The 25,844-nt window shown below is 46.0% G+C and overlaps 1 long non-coding RNA gene across 1 annotated transcript; it reads left to right on the top strand.

Moving 5' to 3' along the window:
- Window positions 1-1,985: 1,985 nt before the first annotated feature.
- On the top strand, window positions 1,986-22,289 carry LOC138833740 (uncharacterized). Its single transcript, XR_011373951.1, has 4 exons — window positions 1,986-2,193; window positions 6,159-6,298; window positions 11,191-11,393; window positions 21,714-22,289. It is a non-coding gene; the product is annotated as an uncharacterized lncRNA (long non-coding RNA).
- Window positions 22,290-25,844: the final 3,555 nt, after the last annotated feature.

Below are 25,844 nucleotides of genomic sequence, written 5' to 3'. Positions count from 1 at the left end.
AGTTCACTTCAGGGATCTGTCCCCCTTAGCTTTCTCTGTACCATTTCAGCCTCCATTGGCCCTGATCTCCATCTTGTCCCAGCCTTGTCCCTGTCATCTTCTATGTCCTCTCTCTTGCCCACCTGATCTCCCATACATGCCCTCCAGAAATGATAGACCAGAGTTCTATAGCTTGGGTAGGCTAACCCAAGAAAGCTTTGCACTTCAATTGTTGCTGAAAGAGAGCCTTTGGCTGCCCATCCTTCCACAGATCCATATGAAATTTTATTTTGAGACGAGGCTCCAAATAATTCTTTCTTTCAAAGTCGCCGGCCCTAACTATCTCAGAGCTGCCCACTCTGCATGCCCTCCCAACAAATGTCTCTGACTCAATGACTTGCTAAAAGAGAAAGTAGTGAGAGTAGAAAGGCCAAGAGAAGTGGAGACAATGTGGGAGTTTTCTGGGAAAGGCTATGAACCACATTATTAATCCTATAGAGTACTCAGGAGCTGCAGTTTGATACACACCTCCCTGCCAAATAGACATGGTTTTGCTTATCTTCTGGGTCTCATGGGGGTAGGAGACCTCCCTTCTTAGCCCTCAAAGAGGAGTGGTCCCTGAGCAGTGTGTCATTGATGCTTGTGATAATGATTGGTGGGAAGAAATCAGACGAGTCTTGACTCTTATCTTCTCTACCAAAGACAATTTGGTGACTTCCTTTCCCACATCTCACCCCAGCAACCACAACAGCTGTTATGTATAAGGAGCTGACTGCCCACATGCCAGCTCTTTCTCATTCACACCTGGCCTTTCTTTCACCTGACTGCTCACAGGTCCTATTTAATTTGGAGAGTCTCTCCCATTACTTCTTAAGCTTTGGGTTCCCAGCTCTATCACATATCAACGCCCTTATTCAATCCTCCTCTCTTTCCTCAGTGAAGAGTGCTTTTCTGCCATCCCCATAAGCTGAGGAGTGAGACAAAGAAGGCAACTGGGATGGCTTATTTTTCTGGCTCTCTTTAACTTCTTTCTCCACTCATTTCCTATATATTTCCAATATGAACTACTAGACATGAGCACTTACCACCCTCCCCGCCCCCACCCACACACACACACACACCAGGAGCAACAATAATAGCTAGCACTTACTGAGTGACAACTATGTGTCAAGCTATGGGTCTTTCTTTCTTTCTTTCCTTTCTTTGCATTTCTGCAACGCTAACTCTAGGTCCCCCGGGTAGTCTTCTTTTGTGCTGTTTCAAGCAAAGGGGCCACCCCATCTCTGTGCCCCAACCATTTCTACATGGTCTAGAAGAACATCTCATAGTCCCGGAACATCTCATGGTCCCGGCACATCTCAGCCGGCTTTTCCTGAAATGACCCTTGTAAGAAGGGCAAAAACATCACAGCCACTCCCCCATTTGTGTGCCAGTGTGGCTCCCGATTCGGGGGGAGGAGGGAGGCATTTTAAGAGTACCAGTAGTGACACACACACACCCCATCAATTCCCCCAGACACCTTGATTTATTCAGACCCCAAGAAGGGCCCTGGCAGGTCCCACGGTCTGTAAGAGGCCTCCTGCCTTCTGAGGGCTGGCGCAGGCCCCAGGCCTCGCTCCCGGCCATCCAATTGCCCCACCGACCTAACCAAGTCACACACACACACCCTACTAATATGCATAACTCCCACGTTCTCCTGGAGAGTTCACTTGTGCTCTTAAACCCCCAAATGTCTTCCTTTCTTTGAGAGAGAAAATTTGCCTTTCATCCATTTCCACCGCGTCGTTGGATTCCAAGGATGAAAAGAAAAATGGCTGGGGAGGAGATAGAAGAAAAAAAAAAGCCGTTATCCCAGAATCTCGCGATAAGAGAACTGGCAACCAAGGCAGGCCTTCTGAGATTTATCATTCATTGGGCTGCGGACCTGTCAATCATGTCTGCTGGGCCAATGAGCAGCGCTTAACCTCACTAGACCCGGAGGCCAGCAGTTGAGGGCTACTTGGAAAAGGTCCTCGCTTGGGTCTGGCGGCTTCGCCTTGTCCCGAGGCCAGGACGTCAAGGCGGGTGGGTGAGAGGAGGGTCCTAGACTCCATCTTTTACATGTCCCTCCACCTCCCCTCACCACACGGAGGGCCAGGACGCCAACACAGGAAACCTTGAGGGACACACCCCATCCAGCACAGCAGAAACGGGGCCCTGTCTGCGCGGGCAGAGGTGAGCACGCGCGCTCGTGGGCGCCGTGTTCGCGGGGATGAGCGCGTTCTCCCCCAGCGGACACGCGGGCTGCTCGTGGCAACACCCTTCCCGACCCTCGTGGGAGATTGTGTCTCCTATGAGATACCATCCTAAAAAAGAACCCCAAATAAGCCAGGTGCAGGTGGCTCACGCCTGGAATCCTAGCTATTCAGGCGGCTGAGATCTGAGGATCTGCCAGCCAGCAGCAAAGTCTTTGAAACTCTTATCTCTCCAGTTAATCACCCCATCTCATTCACACACACACACAGAGAGAGAGAGAGAGAGAGAGAGAGAGAGAGAGAGAAGCGGAGCTGTGGCTCAAGTAGTAGAGTACTTGCCTTGAACTAAAAAATAGAAAAGAAAAACTCAGGGACAGCAGCCAAGTCCTGAGGACCTGGTCACCCAAGACCAACCAAAAAAAAAAAAAGAAGGAAGGGGAGGAAGAGGAGAGGGAGGGGAGGCGTAGGAGGAGGAGGAAGAGGAATACCCCAAGTAGTTATATGTAGGTGGATTCATGTAGCCAACCATTACATTGCTGTTAAAAAAAAAATACTTCAAAGCCAAGCATCAGGGGCTTTTGTAACCTTAGCTACTGAGAAGTTTGAGAGCTGAGGATCATGATATGAAGCCAGCAGGGTAGGAAAGTCTGTGATACTTTTCTTTTTTTTTTGGTCGGTCGTGGGGCTTGAACTCTGGGCCTGGGCACTACCCCTCAGCTCAAGGCTAGCACTCTATCACTAGAGCCACAGCGCCACTTCCAGTTTTCTGGTGGTTTGTTGGAGATAAGAGTCTCATGGGTTTACTTTGTACCACAATTCTCAGATCTCAGCCTACTGAGTAGCTAGGATTACAGGTATGAACCACCAGCACCTGGTAAGTTGATACTCATCTCCAATTAACCACCTCAGAAAAGCCAGGGATAGAGCTGTGGTTCACGTGACAGAGTGCTAGCCTTGAGTAAAAGAGCTAAAGGACAGCACCCAGGACCCAAGTTCAAGCCCCACTACCAACACACACACACACACACACACACACACACACACACACACACACACACACACAAGATTTCATGGCAGGAGGAAAAAAGCATATTCCCAAACTTGTTCATTTTATTTGATTTCACTTGTTCCATAATCTTCATAAAGTAACTATAAAGTAAGGTAGGCCAAGCTCAGAGAGACAAATGGTGCAAATTTTCTCTCATATACGGAAGCAGATCTAAAATACACCAGGACATGATAAATTATATAGGACTCTAGGTATTCACATACAATGAGGCCAAAGGAGGATACTCTTAGGGGAACACAAAGGCACAATGCCTATGTGCCTCTGATCATAAAAATAATATTTATTGGAAAAAATACTTATGTGTTTGGGAATACCAAAAATTCTAATGTTGGAATTGTGGCTGATTTTTTAGTGTGTGTGTGTGTGTGTGTCTGAGTGTGTATGTGTCTGTGTGTGTGTGTGTGTGTGTGTGTGTGTGTCTGTTTCCTACAATGAACATATAACCAGATGGGGAAAAAAAGAAAAAAGGATTGATTTTTCCTCGTTGAAAATGAAGAAGGAAATGAGCCTGACTCACTGAGGGGACTGTTAAGGCTAATGGAGCCAGACATTGACACCTTGGACTGCAGCCAGACCCTATAGCCCTGCTAGCTTCCGAAGAGACAAGTAGATTCAGACTTACCTATAGATCCTTCATGGAGGTTACAAGACAATCTTCCCTCCCTCACCTTATCCCTACCTACTTTTCCTTTCTCTTGTACATTTGTATGGTCACAACAAGCATTCTTGAGGCCACAAGGCCTAGATTCACGTCCTGATGTTAGCTCCCCTACATAGATAATCAGACAAGCTATTCCATTTTACTGATTTTCAGCCTATTCACTAGGAAGAATGAAGCTAAGAACCCCAAACTGATCATTTGAAACTCACATCTTGGGGGCTGGGAATTTGGCTCAGTGGTAAAGCGCTTGCCTTGCATGCCTGAGGCCCTGGGTTCGATTCCTCAGCCCCACATAAGCAAAAAGAAAAATGCCGGAAGTGGTGCTGTGGCTCAAGTGGTAGAGCGCTAGCCTTGAGCTGAAGAGCTGAGGGACAGCGCCCAGGCCCAGAGTTCAGGCCCCACGACCGGACCCAAAAAAAAAAAATCATGGCTGGGAAGGTGGCTCAGTGGTAGAGTGCTTGCCTTGCATGCATGAGGCCCTGGGTTCGATTCCACAACACCACATAAACAGAAAAAGGAGGAAGTGGCGCTGTGGCTCAAGCGGTAGAGCACTCGCCTTGAGCTGAAGAGCTGAGGGACAGCACCCAGGCCCAGAGTTCAGGTCCACAACCGGCCAAAACAAAAAAAGAAACTCACATCTTGGAACCTGCTTTTTCCTGTTTCTGGAATTCTGTCCTCCAGACCACATGATTCCAACTCAAATTACATGTCCTCGTGAAGTTCTACTCCCTCAAACCCTCCATAACATGTTTCTGCTTTATTTTCACTCAGTATTGATCCCTAACTAAAATTATATATATATACATACATAAATGCATACATATATACATGCATACACATATATAGATATAGATTTATGCCTGCTGCTTATTGTCTCCTGAAAGTTAAATTCTTTGGGAACAGCAATCTTGCATTTTGAACACCATTGAACTAAAACACGAGCCTGTCACTAATTAAATGAGTCAGGCACCATGTCATGTATTTTTCACCATTTTCTTTATCTTCCCAAGAAATTCATGTGGTTTGCAAAGGAAGTAAAGGTTAAGAACAACCAGGCAAAGTACAATGAGTAAGCAGCAGAAGCAGAATTAGAACTAATTCCAGAATCATCTCCCTTTTGCCAACCTTCTCTGCCCTGCATCCCTGCAGGAAGTCTGTTTTGGAGACTGAGGACTGAACAGTTGAAGGGCAGGAGGGTAGGCAACATCAAGAGACAGTCTCTAGCAAAGCAAGTTTCTGGATAAGGGACCAAATGGAGTCTGGTCATGGGAGTAAGAATGGAAAGGGGGAGGGGGCGGTATTCAGGCCACTTTAGAAGCTGCTAAGAAACAAATCACTCTGATTTTTTTTGTTCCATAAATATGAACTAAACCCCTCCTTAAGCCTCAAAGTGATTCAGAATGGCCCTAGCATGGACAGGCCCCGTTTCTAACTGAATGCCTACTCTGTGCTTCAGATGAATGAGGACTGCCAAGGCTGTCAGATTCTTGTCCTTGTCCTGCCCATATCTGGGGCACTGCATGCAACCCGCTGGGTTGCTTGCCTTGAGCAGAGGCGGAGGAGAGATTTCAGTCATCATTAAGGTTTATTGACCAGCACGGCTGGAATTTCCAGAGAGAGGAATTAATCTCACTGCCGACTGAGAGCAGACATCCTGCTGGGAGTAGTTACATAAATTCTGTTGCTCAAATTAATTAGGATTGTGATTCATTTGTTTAATGAGGAAGAATCTGATGGTGGCCAGAGGAAAGCCAGCCTGGCCTTTCCAAAGCTCAGCCTATCCTGGATGATGTTTTGGCAGGTGGAGGGACTCAATAGCTGGAGCTGTGAATGGAGGGGCCCAGCCAATCAGGACAGGAAACAAACTGAGGCAGGCAGACACAGCCAATCAAAATTCAGTGCTGCTTAGAAGTCGGTCTGAGGCTCCAGACTCTCCCAAAGCCCAGGCCTAGGACATTGTCTTAGGCTCTTAGGTTTGGGAAGATTTCTTAGTTCCTGTGCTCCTCTGCTTCCTAGTTGTGGGGGAGAAATTGCTAACAGCTGAAGGCACCTCATTAGCACACCCGGGACCCATCTATCCATTTCCTCCTGTCTCTCCTCCCCAGATGCTGGAGTTCATTATTTGCAGGAGGAAGGCTTCTTTCAGTACAGTGAAGATCTAACTCCCTAAAGTCTACAGAAATAACCTATCTTCCTTCTGCCTTCACTTATACAGAAACCCCTCCTATATACCCAGAATGCCTTGCCTTCCTGTGAAGAGAAACTCCAACCCCACCCCCACTGCTGTCACCAGCACCAGTCTGTGAGGCTGTGGTCTAAGCTTGCAGGCTTGGATCTCCAGCTGCAATAACACAGGTAAGAGAGTGGGGACTGGGCCACAGTGGCCTGGTGTGGGGGATGGAGAGAAGCAGAATGTCTCCACAGCTCCAGCAGGCAGGGGGAATGAGTGGATAATGTCTTTTGGCTTACTGGAAGCTGGGATCTAGTGGCTCATGCCTGTAATCATAGTTACTCAGTAGGCTAAGATCTGAGGATTGAGATTTTAAAACCAGTCCAAGTAGAAAAATCTGTAAGACTCATCTTTAACACCAAAAAGTCAGAAGAAGAGCTGTGGCTCAAGTGGTAGAATACCTGCCTTGAGCAGGTAGGTGAGAGTTCAAAGCCCTGAGTACAAGCCCCAGTGCAGGCACACATGCATACGAAGGTGCTTACTGATAGCATGTTTCCTGGCTGCCCTAGAGAAAAGGGGTCTACGTTGAGAAATGTTGCCAGAGAAAACATGAAGTATTTGTGGATGGACTGACTGGATGCTAGAGAAGAGGAAAGGGAGATTAGAACATCTGGGACTTTTTCCATCTATGCTCACATCTGCAGAAGCCCTAGGGAGCCTAGCTTGCTTTCTAGAAAGGCTGCTTCCTCGGCTGCTTACTGAGACTGACAGAGATGGCACCACCAGATAAACCATCACTATTCAGGAAGCATAAGCTCTGTAAGGCATGCATTCTGCCTTCTTCCCAGATTAGGCCTCAAAGCTTCCCATGGACTGTGGTTAGGCCTTATGTAGGAGAAGTAGAAATCCAAAATCAAATTCCCTAGAACAAATCCCGTTAGTTTTCCAGGTATGTTTCCCTGCTTGACACAGGCTACTGTGTCAAGTTGTTCACTATCTAATAAGAGAGGTAGACATGGGTTATAGTTCAGGATAAGGAGGATGTACAATGTAAAGTAGAAGAACAGAAGAGCACCGATCAGAAGGAATTAGTAAGGCCCACCAAGATGTGGAAGATCAAAGATAACAATGTTGCAGAACACCTCACGACTGGGAACAGCTCCTATAAAGGTAGAGAACTTGATCCAAGCTGTTGGTTACTTCTGGAGCATGCATAAGACATGCAGCAGGAGGGCCCAGGCCTTTGTGGACACTTTATGTGTCACTAAGGAATTGAAGCCAGGGAACACAAACCAAGGTTAACAGGAGAAGAACATAACCAGATGTGACCATTATGAATTGGCAAGGCAAAATAAGAGCTGTAGACAATTAGAAAGTTGTTAGAAAGAATGGAGTTGTAAAGCCATTCCTGTATCAGCTCAGGACTCCCTCTCTGCCTCCAAGATGGTGTCTATTGCTGCCTGTACTAGAAAAGGGCCAGGGCTGTGTCCTCATGTGCAGAAGGGACTGAAGGGATGGGCAGCTCTTAGAAGGCTCTCATAAGGGGTATTAATCCCATTCCTGAAGCTGGAGCTCTTGTGGCTTAATTGCTTTTCCCAAAACCATCCTCTTAATTCCACTATGGGGGATTAAATTTAGACCAAAGTTTTTCAGGAGACACATTCAAACCAGAGCAAACAGCATTCACTTGACACTACTTTCTACAGACGCAATTTAATGAACATGTGTACCTCAATAACATTGAACTAACATAATCAGCCAGGCATGGTAACATGTGCCTGTCATCCCAGAACTAGAAAGGCTGAGACAGAAAGATCACAAATTTAAGGCCAGCATGGTCTACATAGTCTCCAAACACACATACACACACACACACACACACACACACACACACACACACACACACACACACACACACACACAGAGGCACAGGTGACTCACACCTGTAATCTTAGCTACTCAAGAGGCTGAGATCTTAGGATCACAATTCAAAGCCAGCCTAGGCAGGAAAGTCCATGAGACCCTTTTCTACAATTACAAAAAAAGACGGAAATAGAGATTGGGGTAGGGTTCAAGTGGTAGAGCACCAGCCTTGAGTGAAAAAGCCAAGTGAGAGTACAAGGTCCTGAGCTCAAGCCCCAGTACAGGCACAAAATAAAACAAACAAAAAAGCCTCCAAACAGTGGAAATCGTGGAGTTTAAAGACCTGAGACAGGGAAGAGAACACGGCCAACTTTCTGGGGTCCAGCCACCCAGACTCTCTGGAATCCTAAGAACCAGCCGATTCCTTGCACCTGCCTCTTCACAAATACTGGAGACCTTACAGTTGGAAAGGGCCTCAGAGGCTCATTCATCAATGTCTCAGCAGGAAATAGAGCTCTGCTCAACTAGTTCAACTAGTTCAAAGAGACTCAAATAAGAAGCAACTATTCACCAAGGGCCAGGCAGGATTAAAGAAACCAAGAAGGATGCTGGGAAAGCTGGAGAGACTGGAAATGGCTGGGAGCCAGGCCTGGGCCTGACAGAAGCCATAACCCCAACAAGGGCCATCAAAGTAGAGAAGGGGCCACAGGGTCTGGTGGCTCATGCCCTTAATCACAGCTACACAGGAAGCTGAGATCTGAGGATCAAGTTTTAAAACCAGTCCAGGCAGACAAATATAAGGTATTTTTATCTCCAATTAACCAGCAAAAAACAGAAGAGCACCATCTGTGAGTGAACAAGGCCAAATGAGAGTACAAGGTGCTGAGTTCGAGCCCCACTACAGACACACACACACACAAAAAAAAGCTGGGTGCTGGTGGCTCACACCTATAATCCTAGCTACTCAGGAGGCTGAAATCTGAAGACTGTGGTTCAAAGCCAGCCCAGGCAGGGAAGTCCATGAGACTTTTATCTCCAATTAACCACCAGGCTCAAGTGGTAGAATGCTCACCTTGAGCTGAAGAGTTCAGGGACAGTGCCCAGGTCCAGAGTTCAAGCCCTATGACTGACAAAAAAAAGGAAGGAAGGAAGGAAGGGAGGGAGGGAGGGAGGGAGGGAGGGAAGGAGGGAGGGAAGGAGGGAGGGAAGGAGGGAGAAAAAGAAAAAGTAGAGAAAGGGCAGGACAGAATGCCCCCTCACTCGCCCTTCCCTCCCCTGGTTCTCCCTTAGGGTCACTCATTGGCTAAACTCCACTGAAGCTCACCAGCCAGGGCATTTATTGCTCATTCCATAGGGGTCAGCCTACTGAGGCCTGGAGTGTGCAATGCAGAGACCCTAAGCTGAAGAGGACATATGGGAAATAACACACTATTGAATCTCAGTTTCCACCCCCATCATTTTCCCAGGAGCCTGAGGAAGCAACTTTGCCAAAGGCTATGGAGTGAGTGAGGACAAAGCCCTAGCCTGTCCTCAGGAAGAAGACCCATGGCATACCCACCTGTGCTGGAGGCAGCTGGGTAGGGATGACCCAATTTCATGGAGCTTCAGCTGCAGATCTAAATTAACCAGAGGGTACCAGAGCCAGGGTGGCCATGGGCAGCACCAGACAGGATGGTATCCAAGAACTGGTCCTGCACCCTCTGTGTCTGGAAGGTCCTGGAACTCGCTTCCTTGTTTCATTATGAACTGGTACCTGCCCCACATGTCCCCATTTCTTCTCATGAGTCTCCCTAAACATGGGTTCAAGACCCCAGATCTAGGGTTGCCAAGGTAGCAGCTCATAGATTGCCTAGAGCTGCTCACTGATCTAGCACAAGATGGCTTTGCTGAAGTCGTTACAATAAATGGTGTAGAGAAGGCAACACCCTTCATCTGCCAGGAGCCTCAGAGACGCAGGAGCAGGAGTGGGAAACCCCATGGTAGCAACCACGGTGACATGATAGCTGGCAAGAAAGGGGACATAGTGAGAAGCCAGAAAGACCTGTGCATCCATAGGCAACCTTAGTCAAGTCCGTTTACCTTCCTGAGTCTCTGTGTCCTTGTACAGGAAAATGGGCATGTTATTATGTCCTCAAGGCTTTGTATGACCCACACTCTGCCTGCACCTTTGATGGCTGTCCTGCCTCTTCACCCTCCCTTCACACTGCCAGCTCCTAAACAGGAACTCAAGCTTCACCCCCAGTGGTTCACCTTCTGAAATGCCCCCACACCTTCCTACTGTGATCTGTGATTCCTACTCCTTTTATTGTGTGTGTGTGTGTGTGTGTGTGTGTGTGTGTGTGTGTGTGTGTGTGTGTACATGCCACATGCCAGTACGGGCGTTGGTGCCTTAGCTTTTTTTCCTCAAGGCTGATGCTTGAACCACTTGAACCACAGATCCACTTCTGGCTTTTTAAGTGATTAATTGGAGGTAGGAATCTCACAGATTTTCCTGCCCAGGCTGGAAATAAGAATCTCAGACTTTTCTGCCAGGGCTGACTTTGAACTACGATCCTCAGATCTCAGCCTCCTAAGTAGCTAGAATTCTAGGTGTGAGCCATGAGCACCTGGACCTATTCCTCTTTTAAGGTTTAGAACCTCAGTCACATCCTCCAGGAATTCTTATCACACCCAGCCTTTCCCTGTCCCCAAATACCTCTAGCATTTGCCCACGGTGACACCCATCCAGCATTTAACCCTCACTCTCAAGCAGAGTGCTACTCCCCTCGTCCCACAACTCAGCTTCTCACGTAGACCCAAAGCTGGAACTGTATTTTATCTTCCTCACCTTTGTATGACTAACCCATGACTACCAGCTGTGATGGACAGGGAAGGACATGGCAGCAGGGGGTAAGCGGCAGAGATTCCCAGCCCAGGGGATGGCACAGCCTATGCAGCAGCCACCCAGAGATGGCAACACCTGTGCAGCCCCAAGCTCCCTTCCAGTTAATTAGGGCATTTGTGCCTTTAGCATGTGCCTCCCCTGTGCTGCTGGCTCTCTGCTCAGCCTCAGAACCTTGTATCTGATGCAGTAACAAAGGACAGAGGAGGCGTGTTGTGAAATGATTAAAAACTTTAGCCTCAAAAGAAATCCTATAATATAACAAAAGTAGCATGTCGATAACACCAAGGCTAAGTCAAAAAGAACCTCTCAGCCTCCACCTGGATTTCTTAGGATACTACATCTCAAGAGTCCATATGCTAACCCAGGAGAAGCTCAGCCACATGGAGAAGCCAGACAGCCGTCTGTGCCAAGAGTGGGCTGTCCCGGGCATCCAACCCAGTTGAGCCTTTGGATGAATCCAGTACCAACCACCATGGGATGCAGCCAAGGAGCAATCTCCCCGCTGAGCCTGTCAACCCACAGACAGGTAAAGGGTAAGAATTGTTGTTGTTTTTTTTACTTTTTACACTGATACAAAAAAATTGTAGAGCTACGTGCCAGTGTCTTATGCCTTGTAATCCTAGCTGCTCAGGAGGCTGAGATCTGAGGCTCATAGCTTGAAGCCAGCCCAGGCAGGAAAATCTCTGTAAGACCCTTATGTCTAATTAACCGCTCAAAAACTAGAAGTAGCACTATAGCATAAAGTATAGAGCACCAGCCTTAGAGCAAAAGAGCTCAAGGACACAGTGCCCAGGCCCTGAATTCAAACCCTACAGCCAACAACAACAACAAATTGTAGAGCTGGGTACCTATAATCCTCATGCCTGTAATCCTGACTACTCAAAAGGCTAAGATATAAGGACGGCAGTTCAAAGCCAGCTCAAGCAGGGAAGTCTTTGAGACTCTTATCTCCAATTAACCACCAAAAAGCCAGAAATAGAGCTACAGCTCACGTGGTAGAGTGCTCGCCTTGTGTAAAATAGCTCAGGGACAGCACCCCAGTCCCTGAGTTCAGGTCTCAGGACCAACATTTTTTTTAATTATAAAAATGCCATTTTACTGGTGAGAAGTTCAAATTCTATGAGACCTATCAAAGGTCACATCATGAGTTAGAGGCAGAGTCCAGTGATTTAACTGCTGTCGCTCCTCTCTTCATCAGAGAAGCAGAGAGGAGATCCCCTGGAGCAGGAGTGAGGGAGAGGAAAATTAATCAGGATAGAAACTATTCTTTAAATGTGTATGCTTTTTTTTTTCAATTTTCAAAGAGTGTCTTCTGCCTTCTTTGGCTTTACAGTTAATTGTTCTTATCTCTGCCTTGGATTGGTTATAGTCTTCCTTTCCTCTTGAGATACTTAGCCGTGAGCTTACCTGAGTACATTTTTCACGTCAAAGAGACAATGGCTTCAGAGGAAGGCAAAGGACAGCTCTACAGAAGGCTCCTAAAGAAGGCCAAGTGACAAAGCCAACCTCCTGGGGAAATATTCACATTTCCTGAGTGATCTGTCATCCACACTGCACTCACAGGCAGGATAACAGCAGTGCATGTGAGCATCACCTAGCCAGCCCTTGGTCACAGCACAAGCCAACAAGCCAGTGTCCAGGGCAAAAGCAAAATGTCCCTTTCCCAACCCATGCCATCGATGTGGCAAAGGCAAGTCCTGAATTGGGCTTGTTTTCCCCTCAGCCCCCTAAATATAAGCAACATGAAATATCCAAGGCCTATCCTGCCCAGAGTACTGCAGAGGGGGATTCAGGTAAGGTTAGAACCAGGGCACCCCAACCTTCACTCTCACCCTGGAAGTGGTATTGGCTTTGTGGATAGAAAATTGTCATCTGATCCCCAGCCCTTCCAGCTGGTAAGGAGCATGGCTATGAGAAGCCATCATACTCTAGCCATGTCCCTGAGCTTGATCTTTCTTTGTGCAACCTTATGCAGAAAGTTATGGCCTCATCTTTAAGACAAAGGAAAGTAAGACTCCAAGGAACCGAAAGTTCAAATAGCAGAGTTGGGATTCCAGCCTTCTCCCTCCTGTGTACTGATTTATCAGTTATGTACTGCCATAACAATGCAGTGATGAACTAACCACTAATCACCAGCCCCCCCCCACCTCCTCCAGGGACCCAAGAGTCAGCCCAGATTACTCGTGTATCTGGTATGGTCAGTTGGGTGGGGCTGGGCTCATGGCTGAGCTCATTTGACTACTTAGGATGTTGATAGCTATAAAATGATCCAGCTTGACCTTGACCAGAACAACTGGGGTAACTCATCTCTGTTTTTACATGTCTCTCAGCCATTAGGCTAGCCCAGCGTACAAGAGAGAAGGCAGGCATAAGAGATTGTATGCATATTTTTCGAGCTTTTGCTTACGTCACATTTATCATAATTCTATTGACAGAGTCAAAGACAAGAGGATGTGAAAAACATAAGGTAAAAAGTATGGATAATAGGCTGGGCTATAGCCAAGTGGGTAGAGTATTTTGCCTAACATGTGCTAGGTCCTGGGTTCAATACCCAGCACAACCCCATTTCACACTCCCTAAAAGTGGTGCAGATATAGAGGAGGATGAAGTTTTGTAATCATTTTTGGACATCTACTGCCTGACTTAGTCAGTTACAGCCCACTCCTAGAAACTCTGTGCTCCTGAGGTTATTTTTTAAAACACGATCATACCTAATTTGTAAGATGGCTGAGGTCACCAAGTAAGATAAGCCTCATGAAACATTCCCAGAGTCAAGAGTATTTGATCTGCCAGTGTGTTTCCACTACACAAGTCTGGGGTGGAGCGGGGAGGACACATTAAGAAAGACACATTAAAAAAAAAAAAAAAAGCAGTTCCTATTTCTAGAGTCCAAAAGATTTTACACAAGTCCCAGAGGTGAGCCAGCCCAATCGCTGAGATGATCAACAAGAATTGCCGAAAGAGGATAAATCAAGGAAAAGACAATAAGTACATGATGTAATTAAAGTCCCTGTTGAAGAACCCATCAAGGAGAGAATGAGTCAGCGGCAAGTTGAAGCCATGAATCAGCCACAATGTCATGTTTCTCGAATTCTTGGCTATTTCAAGCAAGTCTGATGTCCCAGTTAAAAGAGCACCTTGAGCCGGCAGCGGCAACATCTGGAAGAGAACATTCTTGTCATCCTAATTTCTCCTGGTGGCCGCCCAGCAACATGGGGGGGCTGGGCACAGTCACCACCAGAAAACAAAACAGTTCTTTGTGGGACAAATCCGTAACTGCAGCACTGCTCAAACACATTCCAAAGGATTTCTTTTTAATTCTTATTGGCTTCGAAGCATTGTTTTTAGGGTCCAATGTCACCAGACACAGCATCGTCATTGACACAGAAGCCAAAAGATATATCAAATTGTGTGTTCTATACCAATTCAGGTAAGTTATTGAGAGAAACAAAAAATGCCAGAAGCACCCACAAGTTGAAAAACACAAACATTTTAGAGCAGAACATATTCCAGGAAGCCTAATGAAGAACTTATAGAAAGTTCAAAGACTTATATACAGACTGAAGATGGCAGACAAGGACTCCAAGTGAACCCTGACCAGTTGTGTGCAGTCTGTCTGGGTTTGGTCATGCAATATCCAGGAACTCAAGAAAGAGCAGCAGCCTAGGGCTAGGAATATGGCTAAGTGGTAGAGTGCTTGTCTAGCATGCATGAAGCTCTGGCTTCGATTTCTCAGTACCACATAAACAGAAAAGGCCGGAAGTGGCGCTGTGGTTCAAGTAGAGTACTAGTCTTGAGCAAAAGAAGCTCAGAGACAGTGCCCAGGCCCTGAGTTTAAGCCCCAGGACTGGCAGAGTGAGAAAAGGGGGGGGGAGGGAGGAAAGGAAGGAAGGAAGGAAAGAAGGAAAGAAGGAAGGAAGGAAAGAAGGAAAGAAGGAAGGAAGGAAAGAAAAAGAAAGAAAGGAAGGAAGGAAGGAAGGAAGGAAGGAAGGAAGGAAGGAAGGAAGGAAGGAAGGTAGGAAGGAAGGAAGGAAGGAAGAAAGAAAGGAAGGAAAGAAAAAGAGAGAGAAAAGATCAGAGACAAAATAACAAGTACGTAGGGGCAAGAGGTATGACTCAAGTGGCAGAACACCAGCCTAGCAAGCACAAGGCCCTGAGTCAGACCTCAGAACTGCCAAAGAAAAGTGAATGTCCAGAGGTAGCAACATGTCAAGTACTCAGGAGACCCCAGGGTCTTCCTTTCCCCCATTTTTAGTGTGATATACTGGATAACTAAGTTATTTATACTTTAAGTATACCATGTGATGTTTTACTACTTGTATAAATTGTGACGTATTTACAACAACAAGATAACTAACTTACCTAACACCTTGCATACTTAAAAAAAAATAAGAACAGCCAGGCTCTACTGCTAGCTGATTTGAGTGGAAGATAGAGTATTGGTGACTGAAGCCACTGAACTGTACATTAGATTGGAATTTACTCATCCATGGAAACAAGAGTTTTGTACCCTTTACTGGGATCTTCTCATTCCCCCACCCCCAGGCCTGGTGCCCACCATTGTGGTCTCTGCTTCAATGACTTTGACATTGTTAGATTGTACATGTAAGTGAGATCATGCAGTATTTGTTCAAGTAGATTGTAAATTTTTTTTGCAAGAGAACATTCTATAAAAATATGTCATTGGCGTGTTTTAAAAGGCTGAAGATTCAGTGCAGGTCAGTTTTGATTACTCTGTCTAGCAGATGAGGAGACTGAGGCTTACACAGGCCTCTGGTTGGTAGCAAGGCTCATGTGCTACAATCGGTCTCCTCGGTGTTCTTGTTTAAGCCCACAGAGAACCATCCTGCAGCTATTAGTAAATGCACTCAATTTGTTTTTAAGAAATGACATAGAGCCAGGTGGTGACTCACACCTGTATTCCTGGCTACTCAGGAGGCTGAGATCCGAGGATCAAGGTTCAGAGGCAGCCATGAGACTCTTATCTCCAGTTAACCACCAAAGAGCTAGAAGTAGAGCTATGCCTCAAGTGGTAGAGCACTAGCCTTGAACAAAAAAGTTCAAAGGCAGCACCCAGGCTCTGAGTTCAATCCCCGAACCCAAAGAAATAATAAAGAATAAATAGCACTGGGCATTTACTGAACTGGTAGCTGGTGCTCTGGTTTGACTATGTCCTCATAAATCTCCAAATACATATGTTAATGGTATTTGTAGGTGGCATTTAGGGGAAGCAATTAGGATTAGATGAGGTGGTGAAGTAGGGGGCCCTGTGGCAGCATTAATGTCTTTATTATAAGAAGGACCAGGGCTGGCCTGGCACGCCGGCTATGTCTCACCACGTGAAACTCCTACCAGAGGATGTACCAGATGCCAAGCACATGCTGGCACCCTGGTATTGAACTCCCAAGCCTTCCAAAACCATGAGAGATTTTTTTTTCCTTATATACTCCCCCCAGCCACTGGTACTCCATTACAGCAACAGAACAGAACAAAGCCACCTTGAAAGAAAAACAGCTGATTTAAAAATCCCACCATCAACTCCAAGCCGGGTCTAGGAGTGGCTCCTTCCATTTTACAGAACACGTGTTCTGAACTGAATTTTTGCACTTGACTTGGCTGACCCACTGTTGCCTGGAACCGATACGAGTCACGGAAGAGGCGCGAAGGCTGTTGTTGGTTCGGGAAAACTGAGCTGTGACCCTGAGCCGCTGACAGAATGTCTGATATTTATAGCAACTTCAAGCCGAGTACCAGGGAAAGTGTGTTCTGGATTGCTGCAGATGTCCTCGGGGGAAAAGCAAACATCTCTATGAAAAATTGTGTGGGATGCTTAACTGATGGAACACCAAACATGAAAAGACCATCCATTGGCTTTGCCTTCCAGCTACACCAGAAGAGTAAAAGGAGAGCCCAGCCGTGGCTCTGCACAGAGCATGCCTTAGTACTCCCACTGCAGCCAGGAAAGACCCTATTGCCACGGGGCAGTGTATAAATCGCCACCCTGCACTTGAACTATTTTAGTTATGCATTTCTCTATAGATTGAGGCCCATCTCATTCCATGAAGGACTTGAGGCCAGTCGTTCAGTTGCAAAAGTTATAGTAGATAGATTGTGTTATTGGGCAAAACCTTTCAGGTTTCCTCTCATCCTTGTACTCAGGAAGTATCCTTCCACACTGACTCTCGGGCTGACCTTGTGACTTAGTTTGACCAATAGGACAGCACCAAACTTGAGAGAGGTACAACTTAAGGAAGAAAAAAAAAAAAAACATACGGAGGACAGTCAGGTTGTGTTGTCCCAGCTGAAGCCATTCCACACTGAGCAGCTCTGACTAACCTGCTAGAGACCGCCACACCCAACAGGAGCCACCATTTCCCCACCCAGGTCAGCATAGACCCATGAGAAACAACAGATTGCTGCTTAAAGGCACTGGGTTTGGGCATTGTTTGTTACTCACCAATAACTAACTGATATACATTCTAAAGAATACAATTCATCGACAAGTATAGATTAAATGCCCAGGCTCAATCCTGCCATAGGTTCTGGGAAACACAAAAGACATTAATATGTGACTCCCACTACTATTAACTCCTTAAATGGTAATGGACTTAGGTCCAGATACATCCGTTATAAGTTGAAGACATCCTAAGTCGCAAATACCTATCAAATGTCATAGCTTAGCCACATTACACATGCTCAGAACACTTACAGTAGCCTTCCCAGCAAGGTCAGCTGACACACCCTACTTTGTAAGAAAATGCTGCATGTCCCCTGTAACTTCATGAGGACTCTACTGAAATCAAAAAGAAGATGGGGTGATGTCTTGATACATCATGAAGCTGAAAAATCAATAAGTCAAATATTCCATGTTGGAGCTGGTTCATGCCTATAATCCTAGCTGCTCATGAGGCTGAGATCTGATGACCATAGCTCAAAGCCAGCCTGGAAAGAAAAACTCATGAGATTTTTTTTCCAATTAACTAGCAAAAAAGCCAGAAATTGAGCTGTGGTTCAAGTGGTAGAGTACTAGCTTTGAAGGGACCCCCAAAAAAAAAAAAGCCAAGCAAGGCAGGTACAGGTAGCTCACACCTATAATCCTAGCTACTCAGGAGGATGAGATGTGAGGATCATGGTTAGAAGCCAGCCCAGGCAGAAAAGTCCCCATGTAACTCTCATCTGGAATAAATCACTCAAAAACCAGAAGTGGAGCTGTGGCTCAAACACACACACACACCTCTACCTCCCAATTCTGTGGCATGACCCAAATAAGAAATTGTTTCTGCCCTACTCCCCTCCAGAAGTCCAAGCATACATGCCTTCCTCCTGGACCTTTTCCCTCTTCCATCTCTCAACAAGTTGAAAACTTTTGCCTCCCCTGGGACACTGCAGAACTTTATCTAAAGCTCTCCCATGAGGCTTTTTGTATTTTGTTTGAGATTGTGGCTGGGTGAAAATATGTCCATCTCTACCACTAATAGTAAAACTGCTTCTCTTATTTATTTCCTTGCTTGTCATTACATAGAACTCTAACAGCTGGTGCAAAGACACACATGAATATAGCCATCTTTTTTAATAATATGAGCAATCTTGATGAATATTTGTTGAATGAACATTCTATAAGTTAAGCATGGCGGGGAGGGCAGGGACTCAGAGCAGTGTGCTAGTCAGGGAGGCCTCAGAAGTCAAGGATATTAGTGAGGGGAACAGTTTAGATCTCCCCAAGCCATGGGCACAATTCAGGGGCCGTGAACTCAAGCAAGGAAAAACTGACATCTTTGTATCCACTAGTCTCTAATTGAAACTTAGCATCTTCTTTCATTATAATATAGGCTACAAATCACAGAAGGAGATAAAACAGATATTTGCCTATCACATGTAATAGTGCAGATCAAAATATTTCATCATTACTTGGAAATTATAGTTTTTTTTGGTGCATGGTGGGGGAAGGAACTAGGACTTAAACTCAGGGCTTGGGCACTATCAGTTAGCTTTTTCACTCAAGACTGGCACTCTACCTTTTGAACCACACCTCCACTTCTAGCTTTTTCTTTTATCTGTTATGGGGCCTGAACTCTGGGCCTGGGCTCTGTCCCTCAGCTCTTCAGCTCAAGGCTAGCACTCTACCACTTGAGCCACAGAGCCACTTCCAGCATTTTCTGCTTATGTGGTGCTGAGGAATCGAACCCAAGGCCTCAAGTATGCAAAGCAAGCACTCTATCACTGAGCCACCTTCCCAGTCCCCACTTCTGGCTTGTTTTCTGGTTAACTGGAGTCTCATGGGACTTTCCTGTCCCAGCTGGCTTCAAACCTCAATCCTCAGTTCTCAGCCTCCTAAATAGTTAGGATTACAGGTGTGGGCCACTGGCACCAGGCTATAGTAGTTTTTTAACATGGTAATAAAGATGCTTAGTATTCCTATATCACAGATTTGCTTTCCTAAATGTTTTCCTGACAGCTTTCAATCACTTTACAGTCTTATGTATTTTATAGATTCAAAACCACTGAGGGAGAGAGGTGGGGCTCCATTGTAGACTTCCTTAGCATGCATAAGGCCCTCTGTCCCTAAAAACAACTCATATTGGAGACAGGATCTCAGCTTCATCAGGCCACCAAATGGCTCCCACAGCACACACACATCACCCCTATCTTGGAGAATAGGCAGGCTATGACCTCAGGAGGGGGAGCAGCAGGTTTCCCCAGTAGGGGAATAAACAGGAGACATTTGTGAGTGGAATGCACTTGCTGTCTCCATCCTGGAAGACAGTCTCCTTGGCAAGGCTGAGAAGAACACAGAGACTTTGTTAGCATAGTAATTCATGCATAAGGCCAGGGAAGAGCTGATTGTGCCTTAGTCGCTAGGAATTAGGAGAATTTCAGTTCCTAAACCACTAACGCCTCCCACAGGGTGGAGCCAGAACTCTGAGGAGACAACCGAACCCAGAATCTTCCAGAACCAACTCCCGCACCTCCATACACCTCTCCTCAAGCTGAACCCAAGAAGAGCCACTTGACAATGAGGCCAGGCACTGACTGGAGCTGGCTGGCTCTGTACCATCTTCAGCCCCTGAGGGAATACTTAATCATTTTGTCCTGAGATTCTCTTCTTGAGAAATGTGATGGCGTCTGTGCCCTCCCTCCCACGTGTTCCAGACACGGCAGAGAACTGACCACATGTTTGGGGAAAGAATGGTAGCCACCCTGAAGACATCAGAGACCGTAGGCTAGCTCAAGGGGTGGATGAGGGGAGGCATACTAATAAAGAAAAGAGGAACAAAGAATGATCCAGACTTCAAAATAAGATTTTGGAGACAGCTGGGTGCTGCTGGTGGCTCATGCCTGTATTCCCAGCTATTCAGGAGGCTGAGATCTGAGGATCACAGTTCAAAGCCAGCCTAAGCAGGAAAAGTCCATGAGACTCTTCAATTGACCACCAGAAAACTGGAAGTAGAATTGTGACTCAAAATGGTTGAGTACTAGCCTTGAACGAAATTGCTCAGAGACAGCACCCAAGCCCTGAGTTCAAGCCCCATGACTGACTCAAATACAAAGGTTTCCAAGACAGGAGTCAGGACAAGTAGTGAGAGGTGAACTGGAGTCAAGGCATTTCCACCCAGTAATGTCCTGGAGACTTAAGAGAAAAGTGGAGGGAGAGCCTGGAATGAAACAGGGAGAATGCAAAGAAATTGATCCCCAGGGGTGTGGACTACGGGCCACTGAACGTCACTAGAGATGGTTAGACAATAAAATCATAAAGTAAGGGGAGAAGAAGGGGGCTTGAATTGGGCTGAAAGAGGAAGCTGCTTGGGCAGGGACCTGGTGACTGAGTGCCGTTCCCACGGGGAGGAGTAGGGATGGAGGCCCAGGGCTGGGGGCGGCGGAGGGAAGGAAGCTGGGAGACTTGCAAAGCACCAGCATCAAATTAAATTGCTGGGTTTTTGCAAGATGATCCAGTTTTTCATTAAAGAAAGGAAGAAACTGCAAATCTCGGGTATTTAAAGGTCGTGTGAAAATCATGGAAATCTCAAGTTGAGCCTGTTCCCACCTAAATAATTTTTGTTTAGAAACCAAGCAAGACCACTAAAACCACCATCTCAGCACAGAGCCCAAAAAGGAACTACTACTCACTCAGCCCTGAAAATGTGTGTGTGCTATGAACCCCTTTGCTAATAGGCAGTGTGCCCACAGAGCCCGATGTCCGGGATACAGATGCTTCCAGAACATTCTAGAAGATGAGAGAGAGACAGAGAGAGAGAGAGAGGAGGGGGAGAGAGAGAGAGAGAGAGAAGGAGGGAGGGAAGGAGGGAGGGAGGGAGGGAGGGAGAGAGAGAGAGGGGGGGAGAGAGAGAGAGAGAGAGAGAGAGAGAGAGAGAGAGAGAGAGAGAGAGAGAGAGAGAGAGAAATTTAAGATATGGGATCACAGGGAAGAGTTGCTGTCCCTGAATCTCTTTTGACTTAAAAAATAAGTGATCCACCACTTAACTAGCATCTATTATGGGCTCCAGGCCTGGCCTAGCTTTTCTGATTCTTGATATCAACACTAGCAAGTATTCTCTGGTTTGGTTCGGTTTTGTATTGTATTGTATGTAGCTATTGGGGCCTGAACTCAAAACCTGGGTGCTGTCCATGAGGGGCTTTATTCTGTTTTTACTTAGGACTAACATTCCACCACTTGAGCCACAGCTCCACTTCTGGCTGGTTTTGATGTTTAGTTGTAGGTAAGAGTCTCACAGACTTTCCTGTGTGCACAGGTTTCAATCCTTCAGCCTCAGATCCCAGCCTCCTGAGTAGCAAGAACTACACACGTGAGCTATGCGCACCCTGCTAATTTTTTCTCTATATTATTCTCACTGTAGATAAATTCAAGGCTTCCAAGAGGTTAGGTCACTTGCCTCAAGCCCACAGCTAGTGGATGGTGGACTGTTGGAGGCCAGTTGTACCTGTCTCTGAATCCCACTCTGGAAGATTAGCCTATGACCTTGATCGAACCTACCCAACCTTGACAATGGAAATTAGGACCTGGGGACACCACCAGGTATGTTGTATTTTGATCAAAGCATCTACGCATAAATCTTTTTTTTTCTTGCCAGTCATGAGACTTGAACTTAAGGCCTGGGTGCTGTCCCTGAGCTTTTGTGCTCAAGGCCAATTTCTACCACTTGGAGCCACGGCAACACTTCCAGTTTTCTGGCAGTTAATTGGAGATAAGAGTCTCGGACTTTCCACTCCTAAGCTGGCTTTGACTCTTGATCCTCAGATCTCAGCCTCCTGAGTAGGTAGGATTACAGGCATGAGCCACCAGCACCCAGCTCCTCCTCCACAAATCTTCCTCCACTTTCCCTGGGGGATGGGAGCCCCTGTAGATGCCCAAGTTCAAAGACACTGAACTTTCTTAAAGAAAACGATGTTATATTTGCATATAACCTACATCTTCCTGCATACTTCCAGTCATCTCAAAATTACTTACCATATGTAATACAATGTAAATGCTATGCAAATAATTGCTATATTGTATTATTTAGAGAGCAATGACAAGATAAAACCGCACATGTTCAGGACAGACACGTTTTATTTTTCAAAAATTTTCCACAGTTGATTGAATCATAGATGCAGAACCCCTGGAAAGAGGGGACCCACTGTAGGGATGGGGGATTGAATTTCCCATTCCCCATCCCCCTACCCCGAGAAGCTGCTGCTTCTGGTATTTAGCTACTTGTTTCTAAGCAGGGCAGGCACTCTTGAGTCCTCCTGAGCCATCCTCTGACCTTGAGATCACCCCTTCGTGTGACATTTCCTCCCATCTCCTCTTGCCCTCCTCCCAGGCCCATCCCCTGCCCCATCACACTTCAGATTTTTAAAACTCTGAATTGAATCTTTTTTACTTGTATCACAATGTAAGTATATTTTATTCCTGTGACTAGCCAAAAGCCCGTGATCCTATTTCCTTTCTTTGTTGTTTGCTTTTTTTTTTCCCTCCCGGCTCGTAATTATGACTTCATTTTTTTCATCAACTTTGGTTTGTTTGTTTTTTGGACAATTGATGCAAGCTTTCCATGCCCTCAGTCTAATTTTCCACATGACCAAACCTGTCAGATAATTTGCCAGGCTCATTTATTTTCCTGAGGACAAACACCCTCACCCCCCACTCCCCACTCCAAGAGCCTTCTGACTTCCTGCTGTTCTGGTCAGGTTGCTCCTTGGGGCAAGGCACAGCCAATCCTGATCCTCTAGGGTTCTTGCAGATACTACCAAAGAACTCCCTGTTTGCTCTCTTCTCCTCTCCAGTGCTGGGCTCCCCATATCTGGTTCTGACTTCTTTCTTAATTCCCTGTTTGTTTGTTTTGTTGTTGTTGTTTGGTTTGGTTTGCTTTTGCTGGTCTTGGGGCTTGAACTCAGGGCCTAGATACTGTCCCTGAGTTTCTTTTGCTCAAGGCTAACAAGCTACCATTTAAACCACAGTTCTGCTTCTGGCTTTCTGGTAGTTATTGGAGATATGCATCTCACAGATTTCCCTGACAGGGCTGGCTTCAAACCATGATCCTCAGATCTCAGCCTCCTGAGTGGGTTACAGACATGAGTTGCCAGTACCCAGCTTAACTCTGATTTTCATTGAGCATATCCTTCAGTAGCTTTCCAAGAACAGGACCATGCAGATAAGCTCTTTGAGGACTCTCTATCTAGAAGGATTTTTTACTCGCCTGCGGCCACCCCCACCCCCCGCGCTGCCTTCCCACAGACCCATGTTTCATTGATGGTCTGGTATGGAATGCTAAATGAAAAGATACTTTCAACCTAAATTCTGAAAGGCGTTGTTTTGCTGTCTTCAAACTCCCAAAGCGGCCATTGAGAAGGTTGATGCTGTGTAAATCATCAGAACCAAAATGGAGTCACTTTGGTCAAGTTCCAAACAAAAGAGATAAATAGATAAAGCCAAGAATTATGATGGAGGAGCTGTCAAGCTCTTAGGCCAGGTAACTAGAACTAGACACAGAATTGCAGGCTTGCCCAGGGGACAATCTTACACACACACACACACACACACACACACACACACACACACACACACACACACACACACACACACACACACACACACACACACACTATAGATACATAGATCTATTTCTGTGAGAACATCTGCCCAGTGCCTGTTCAACTTTGGACTGCCACCACCCTTGTTGTGATTCCTGTAGCCAAGGATTCTCATTTTTCAGAATACTGTATGTAATCCTCTGCAGTTTTGACTTTTAAAACTTCCCCTTGCTTCAACCCCTCAGAATACACTTAGCACTGGTAACCTCCCCTCACTACACCCCTGCCCTGCAAGACTCCTAATCCCAAACCATCTTTAAGGCATACCTCTTGGTTTGTCATTTAAGGTGGACAGTGTCATTACTGTTTTAGGTCATTTGTGGACTGGGTTGGGATAGGGGAAGATGAGTACAACCCTTCCCCTGAGGTGCCAAATTGGAAGGAAATGTCAGTAACTCAATCAGTGACATAAAAACCTTAGCTAGAGATGGTATCCAAACCCCCCTCTCCCACTGCACCTCTAGCCCTTTTGGATCTTGATTTTTTTTCTGTTTTGTTCATTTTAGGTCATTTTTGCTTTAGATTTGTTGTTGGTTTTTTAATAGTTTTTTTTCTGTTGATCAGTCTTTTGTATTCCCTTAAGTTTTATGCAAATGGAAAATGTCTCACTTGATGGCCTAGATCCCATGTCACCCTTTCCAGAACTGAACGAGCTATACCCAATCCCTGCTGCTCACATGTCTTAGTGATCACATTGGATGTGGGTACATTTTTCATTGATTGAGGGAATCTCAGTGGAACTTACCATAAATGAATGCATGTCCTTCAGTTCTAGGAAATTTTTCTTGTATTAATTCTTTGATAGTTTTGCTCACTCTTTTCTCTGTTTCTGACACACTTCTTAGCTGAATGTTGGACTTCTTTGATTGTGGCCCTGATTTCTTATGCTTTCTCTCATTTTTTCCTATAATCCAGCTCTCTCTCTCTCTCTCTCTCTCTATATATATATATGTGTGTGTGTGTGTGTGTGTGTGTGTGTGTGTATGTGTGTGTATTTCAGTACCAGAGAAAGTTCCTTGTCTTCATCTTCCAATTCTTGATCATTTCTTTCGATTTCTGCCATTAGAATTTCTACTTTTTTTTCAGATACCAAGACTTGAACCCAGTGCCTTCTGTTCTCACTCAACTTGCTCACACAACTGGTGCTTTACCAGTTGAGCCATGATCTAGTCCTGCTTTTGTGCTTCTTCTTCTTCTTCTGCTTCTTCTTCTTCTTCTTCTTCTTCTTCTTCTTCTTCTTCTTCTTCTTCTTCTTCTTCTTCTTCTTCTTCTTCTTCTTCTCCTCCTCCTCCTCCTCCTCCTCCTCCTCCTCCTCCTCCTCCTCCTCCTCCTCCTCCTCCTCCTCCTCCTCCTCCTCTTCTTCTTCTGTCGGTCATGGGGGCTTGAACTCTGGGCCTGGGCACTGTCCCTCAGCTCTTCAGCTCAAGGCTAGCACTCTACCACTTGAGCCACAGCACCACTTCCAGCTTTTTCTGCTTATGTGGTGCTGAGGAATTGAACCCAGGCTTCATGCATGCAAGACGAGCACTTTACCACTGAGCTACCTTCCCAGCCCTTCTTTTTTCTTCTTTTATTCAATTTTTATTCTTGGGGGCAACCTAAGAATAGCAATTGTAGTTTCTTGACCTTATATGCTGCTCTACTTCCTCTTCGTTCCTAACTTTTTCCATGGGGAAAAGAAACAAAGGTAAACACCACCCAGAGGTGGGTGGTCCTGGGCTGTGTTCATGGTTGAGAGGGGCCATGGCTGGTAGAGGCATTAAGTGCCTGGGTCTGACGTGCAGGTCAGATGGGCTTCACTCTGACACAGTCAGCGCCTCACACACCTCAACATGAGCATCTGTTTGTGGGGGGGGGGCTCTCCTCCTCAAAAAACTCTCTCTGGTCTCCTTGTG

This window comes from Dipodomys merriami, unplaced genomic scaffold (genome assembly GCF_024711535.1).
Source record: "Dipodomys merriami isolate MVZ:Mamm:240054 unplaced genomic scaffold, mDipMer1.0.p SCAF_21, whole genome shotgun sequence".
Taxonomy (NCBI): Eukaryota; Metazoa; Chordata; class Mammalia; order Rodentia; family Heteromyidae; genus Dipodomys; species Dipodomys merriami.
This window is presented reverse-complemented; position numbering and strand designations above follow the sequence as displayed.